The 6,660-nt window shown below is 38.0% G+C and overlaps 1 pseudogene; it reads left to right on the top strand.

Annotated features, from left to right (window-relative positions):
• LOC107757708 (retinal-specific ATP-binding cassette transporter-like) overlaps positions 1-6,660 on the top strand; it is a 40,461-nt pseudogene that overhangs the window by 31,077 nt on the left and 2,724 nt on the right.

The following is a 6,660-nucleotide window of genomic DNA, read 5'->3' as shown; positions in this document are numbered from 1 at the left end:
ACCTGCAGTTCCTGCAGTTTGTGAGTGGGGTCAGTCCTCTGGTGTACTGGATTGCTAACTTCTTCTGGGATATAAAGACTATAAAGACTCTACAACCAACATTGTCACTGGCACAAGGAATAAAAATAAATAAATAATTAAAACTTAAATGAAATTTAAACATTTAAAACATTTAAACATGGTTCTTTACCATTTTACTATTTAATACTTTTGTTCATTCAATTAATTTTTTTTCTTTATATATATATATATATATATATATATATACACACATTCCTCATTAAACATTTAAACATGGTTCTTTACCATTTTACTATTTAATACTTTTGTTCATTCAATTAAATTATTTAATTTTTTTTCTTAACAAAAAGAAAATATGCAACAAGCTGGAAATTATACCACTATAAATGTAATGCCATAAATTTATAAACACACTTTACAAAAAAATACTATGCAAAACATTATTGATTGCTTTGTTTTCTTGCTTATGCTTTCAGACTATCACAAATCATTTTTGCAATTAAAAAAAAAACCTCTGTTAGCCAGCTAGAAAACATTTTCTTGGTGATAAATCGGCACAATTTGCAACTACATTTTTATTGTTGAGCCCTGGTCTGGATAAATAATAATAATAATAAATTAAATACTAATAAAGCAGAAGCATGTTGTCTTCACCAGTAAGTGCATTTATAGTGCCTAATAAATATAGAATAAATATTTATTCCATAGCATTGTCTTATGTTCCTTGAAATGGTCTTATAATTCAGTTTTGCTGTTGTCCTGTCTTTTCAGATAAACTACGCTGTCAGCGCAGCGATGGTTGTGGGGATTTTTATTGCATTTGACCAAAAATGCTACACCTCTCCTGGCAACTTGCAAGCCCTGATAGCTCTGCTGATGCTTTATGGGTAATGGAAAAATATATGTAATCTTTCATTGATCCTTTTACATTTCTTTTAGCAGAACAGCACTTCTAGGTCTGTCTTATTAGATACGTGGGTCACGATCCAAAAGTACTCTATGTAAAAAGGTCACCCTCAGTAGCTTTAACAGTACATACTGTCCTGAGAGATGAAGGGTCGTAAGTAGACCCCACTTAAAGGTTTGAAGGGTGATTTGTCAGTGTCTTATTCACGCTGCCATTTCCCAGAGTAGATACTTGGCCCTCGATCACATCAGCAGTGCAATTGAGAGCCAAATGTCTCTCAGACTCTCCTCAGCTCAGTGTGAATCCAAACCAGACACTCCAGCACAAATCCCTTATTCTGAAGATTAAAGTCTTTTTGTTTCTGAAAAGAAAGCATATCTTGACAGAATCAGAATTATTCATGCATTCAAAGAAAGAAGTGGAAAATGTATCTGAAGATAAAAATGTAGTCTCTATAAATCTGACCTGTATGAATATTTTAAAATATCCTAATCTGCCTTTTTCCTATGAAATAGTTGGTCGGTGACTCCCATGATGTATCCGATGTCATATGTATTTAACGTGCCCAGCACAGTGTACGTCTCTCTGTCCTGCATCAACCTCTTCATTGGCATCAACAGCAGTGCCATCACATTTATATTAGACCTGTTTGATAGTACAGAGGTAAAACATCCCAGCCTTGACTTTATTGTAGTGTAAATTTTCCCCAGTTTCCACTAATATCATCATTAGAATTTCAATCATGTTTCTAAATGCATTAGTCTTTCAGGCCAAAAGTTCAAGTGTAAAGCTGACATTTCATCCTCCATCTGTCTCTACTTTTGCAGACTCTGTATAAGTGTAACCAGGTGCTGAAGAAAGCTCTACTTGTCTTTCCTCACTTCTGTTTGGGCCGTGGGCTCATTGACATGGCGATGAACCGGGCCGTGATGGACGTGTATGCACGCTTTGGTGAGTCCTGCTCTTGTCCCCACCTCACATTTCAATTGGTCGCATTGATTCTGCCACAAGCAACCCTAGCCTGACCCCTGGCAAGGTCTGGACCCAGTGATATGGCCTCTATAAAAGTCACTGAGCTTTAATCTATGTGTCAACATGATGGAAATATAACACCTTAGATTTATCAACCATGTCTTCATAAAAGATTCACATTGCATCTGATGGCAATTCAAAGCCGCAATTATTTTTGATAACCAAATGGATCAGACTCGGGCTCAAACTGATCTTCAAAACTGCTTAAAGTCTACAAGGACTAACTTGAGATGTCTCTTTAACTAATTAGAGACTTCTCTAAGATATTGGATGAGTGATAAAACAGACTTATATTTTAGAAGTCATTTGCATAGCAGCACATTAACATCCACCCAGAACACCCTAGCAGCTGCATAGCAATGTCCTAGCAGCCAGGCAGAACACTCTAGCACCAACCCAAAATTCCCTAGGAACACCCTAGTAACCACCCAGAACACCCGGGAAACTGTTTGACAGTACACTAGCAACCACCCAGAATATCATCTAAACTTCCCTTTGACATTTGTGCAAATGCGCACTCTTCAAAAACGGCGCTTATTGAGGACGCGCTAAAATACATTGATTAAAATGCAGTTATATTTAGATACAATGGAATATATAGTTTGTACTGGATGTCAGCTTGCTTATTGTGCCCAAGAGCATAATTTATTTAAGCCCATATGTCTTACTAAGAAGAAACTACGCTCTAACCACAGGTTGAGAGTTGTAGTTCCAACCACTTAAGTTTGCGATGCTGTTTGTTGCGAATGTTCGTTTGAACTATGGTTTCGAGAAACACCGAATCGTTGAATTATGTTGGTAACAACGGAACTTGCGACCATAGTTGGGAAACGCACCCCAGAAAAGCAACTGCATAGCGATGTCCTAGCAACCACTCAAAGCACAGTAGAAACTGCTTTGTAACACCCTAATAACCATCCAGAAAACCCTAGCAACACCCTGGCAACCACCCATAACACTCTAGTTTTGAAAAGCAACACACTAGCAACTATCCAGAATAGCAACTGCACAGCAATGCCCTAGCAACCACTCAGAGCAGGATAGAAACTGCTTGGCAACACCCTGATAACCACCCAGAATACCCTAGCAACACCCTGGCAACCACTCAGAATAATCTAGCTTTGAAAAGCAACACACTAGTAACTATCCAGAACAGCAACTGCATAGCAACGCCCTAGTAACCACTCAGAGCACAATATAAACTGCTTGGCAACACACAAACAACCACCCAGAATACCCTAGCAACCACCCAGAACACCCTAATAACCGCATAAGAACACAACTGCACATAATTGCAAAGCCGCATAACGAAATAATTTTCATAATTTATAGTTGATTCTAAAGATGTAAATGTTGGTGTACTTTTTGTGAGGTTCATGCACATCTAATGTGTGTCTCAGGTGAGGACTTCAGTTAGGATCCCTTCAGCTGGGACTTTGTGGGAAAGAATGTGACGTTCATGGCGATAGAGGGGTTTGTCTATTTCATCCTAAACGTTCTGATACAGTACCGATTCTTCCTGGATCACTGGTTAGAAGAAATACATTCAAAAGAGTCACTCCAGTGGAAATATTGCATATCCATATACATATATGCTGACTCTTTCTACAGGATATCAGATTTTAAGAAGCCGCCAATAACTGATGAAGATGTGAATGTGGCCAAAGAGAGAGAGAAGGTTTACAAAGGAGGAAGTTCAAGTGACATCCTCCAGATAAAAGACCTATCAAAGGCAAGTCTGTCCACTTTATACTGGTGCATGATGGGTAATGTTTCACACAATAGAGATCATGAGTGTGTTTTTATCTCTATAGACGTATACTGGAACGATTAGGCCAGCGGTGGACAGGATATGTGTAGGAGTGTTACCAGGAGAGGTAATCAGTAGAGACATTTGAGACATTTGGTTGTGTTAAGATCACCATGAGCTTTGCATAAACTTTTTTTCCCCCACAGTGCTTTGGACTTCTGGATGTGAATGGTGCTGGGAAAACTACCACATTCAAAATGCTGACAGGAGACATAGATGCCACTTCAGGGGAAGCGGTTGTGACTGGTTACAGGTTTGTAACACAACACTGTTATGGTTATGATAGATCTTTAGTGAAGATTCTCCTCTCAACGGGTGTTTGCTATCTTGGTAGTTTGCACAGACAGCAGTGCTAGCTACTCAGTTAGCTATCTGGCTAACAAACATTTTAGCTAATTATAGATAGAACTAAAGAGTGTGTACTGTGGTGCTTTAAAAACATTTCTCAGTTTGGTTAAACTTATGGTTCAACCAGCAGAGTGCAACAGTGCCCATCCACTTGGCCTTGGTTCTGGAAGCATTTTTCCATTCATAATTTTTACCATGGGGATTTCGAAAAGGTCTTTGTTTAAGAGTTATAAGCCATGAACCAAATTAACCAGCAACAAGGTTAATCACAACATTAAAAACTTTGATTTGCATCAAAAAATAATTGAAAATCAGACAAAGTAGTTTGACCATGTAGAGAAACTGAGTCTGAGAGATTCATGGGAGTGGGTGGGTGATACAGAGGTTCTTTGGTGCGATTTCAGCAGAATCATGGGTAATGTAGTTTTTCCTTAGGAATTCAGCTGTTAGACATGATTATTTAAGAAATAAGTTGAAATAATGTAGGATGATGGCTTCAACAAAAGCATATACCATCAATTAACAACCTCTTAGCAACGTTGTCATTAAAAATCAATTCCACTTAGGAGAAAATGAATGGGATTTTTACCTCCTGAACATGACTGTTGCACTTTAAGTTGGGGGTGGGACCTGTTTGAATGGACATTATTAAAAGTGGATGGGGTTAAAGGGGCAGTAAAACTGTTTAGCGAACTGTTTGAAACAATTGTTATTTTTACACTAGCAGCCACCTAGAAGACCCTAGCAACTGCATAGCAATACCCTATCCACCCATACCTCCCTAGTAACTACACAGCGACACCCGAGCAACACCAATTTTTATGAAAACTGTTAGGAAACCATTGTTATTTTTACTCTTTTGTTTGGTGCCTCTAGTGATGTGGCAAATTACACACTTTACACACTAATTTTGACTTCAATTCATTTTGATTTTGTCATTAACTTGGTTGCATTTCTTGTGATGCTCCAGCATTCTTACCAACATTCTGGACGTGCACCAGAACATGGGCTACTGCCCTCAGTTTGATGCCATAGATGATCTTCTAACAGGAAGAGAACATCTGCAATTATATGCTCGGCTCAGAGGAGTCCCGGAATCCGAGTTCAGCAGAGTGAGACCATATTCCACTTTCTTATCTCTTCTTATTTCTTTCTCTCTGAGGATTTCTGACATAGACCTCTATCTCTCATTGATGCAGGTGGCTGAATGGGGAATTCAGAAACTGGGTTTATTTGGGTATGCAGGCTGCACTGCCGGCACATACAGTGGTGGAAACAAGCGTAAACTCTCAACAGCTATTGCAATGTTTGGCTGTCCAGCTCTTCTGCTCCTGGTAAGAGCTTTTCTGTGCGATTTATTTCAGAATAAGATAAGGATTGTTACAAGTATGTTTTTTCCCCCCTGTGCCAGGATGAGCCAACCACAGGAATGGATCCTCACTCTCGGAGGTTCCTCTGGAACTCCATCATGAGTGTGATTCAGGTTGGCAGGGCAGTGGTCCTTACATCACACAGGCAAGAACTCGTCAACATGCATGCATTTTTATATACTGCTAAATTATAAATATTATAAACTAACCTAATGAAGCCTATTTTCACCATGGAATAAAAAATATGGTTGCAAATTTTTTATCTCACAATTATGTGAGATATAAAGATGTAAACTCAGAATTCTAGATTTCTTGCAATTCCTAGTTTACATCGTGCAGTTGTGGTGGCTCTATTTCCACCACAAAATAAAAAGGTAATCATAATTCTGACTTTTTTCTCGCATTTGCAGGAAAAAGGCAGAATTATCTACATTTACATTTAGTCATTTAGCAGACACTTTTATCCAAAGCGACTTACAAATGAGGACAATAGAAGCAATCAAAACCAACAAAAGAGCAATAATGTATGTATGTATGTATGTATATATATATTAGGGCTGTCAGTTTAATGCATTAACTTAATTGATTAAAATATTATTTTCGATTAAAATATTTTAAAGCAGTTAACTGACTGGCCCCGCCCCCATACCTGTACGTCATACATTTCATACACTTGACTGACAAATATGATGCAGGGTAACAACTCCATAAATGAAGTTATGCCCTAAAATTCAAGATATTGGTGCAAAAAAAAAAAAAAGCCCCTGCATGAGTTTCACATGATAAGCGATATCACACGAGTGCAGTTTTTGTCCTGAATATAACGAGTGCAAATGTGATTTTATACAATAGTTCAGTAAATAAGAAGTTAATATTGTGTTATATTTATTTTAAACACAATATTGTCTGTTTTTGCTCAGTTTTGCCAACAAAAATATTACCTATAAAGCCACAGCAGAACTGTTGTGCGTCTCCGAGCAACACAGCAGTGTTTAGTTTCTGAATGAACCCGCGTTTTGAACGAATCATGTGAACCAATGATTCAAAGACCCATTTATAGAGAGAGCTGTTTACTGAATTCCTGAATGAATCAGCCGTTTGAACGAATCGAATGAAGACATTTACCGCCACCTGCTGGCAGTTTTAGTTTCTTATTTAGAGTATTATTTCAT

This window comes from Sinocyclocheilus rhinocerous, unplaced genomic scaffold, assembly GCF_001515625.1.
Source record: "Sinocyclocheilus rhinocerous isolate Xijiao unplaced genomic scaffold, SAMN03320098_v1.1 scaffold1374, whole genome shotgun sequence".
Taxonomy (NCBI): domain Eukaryota; kingdom Metazoa; phylum Chordata; class Actinopteri; order Cypriniformes; family Cyprinidae; genus Sinocyclocheilus; species Sinocyclocheilus rhinocerous.
The sequence above is the reverse complement of the archived record's forward strand: the minus strand, read 5'-3'. Positions and strand labels throughout refer to the sequence as shown.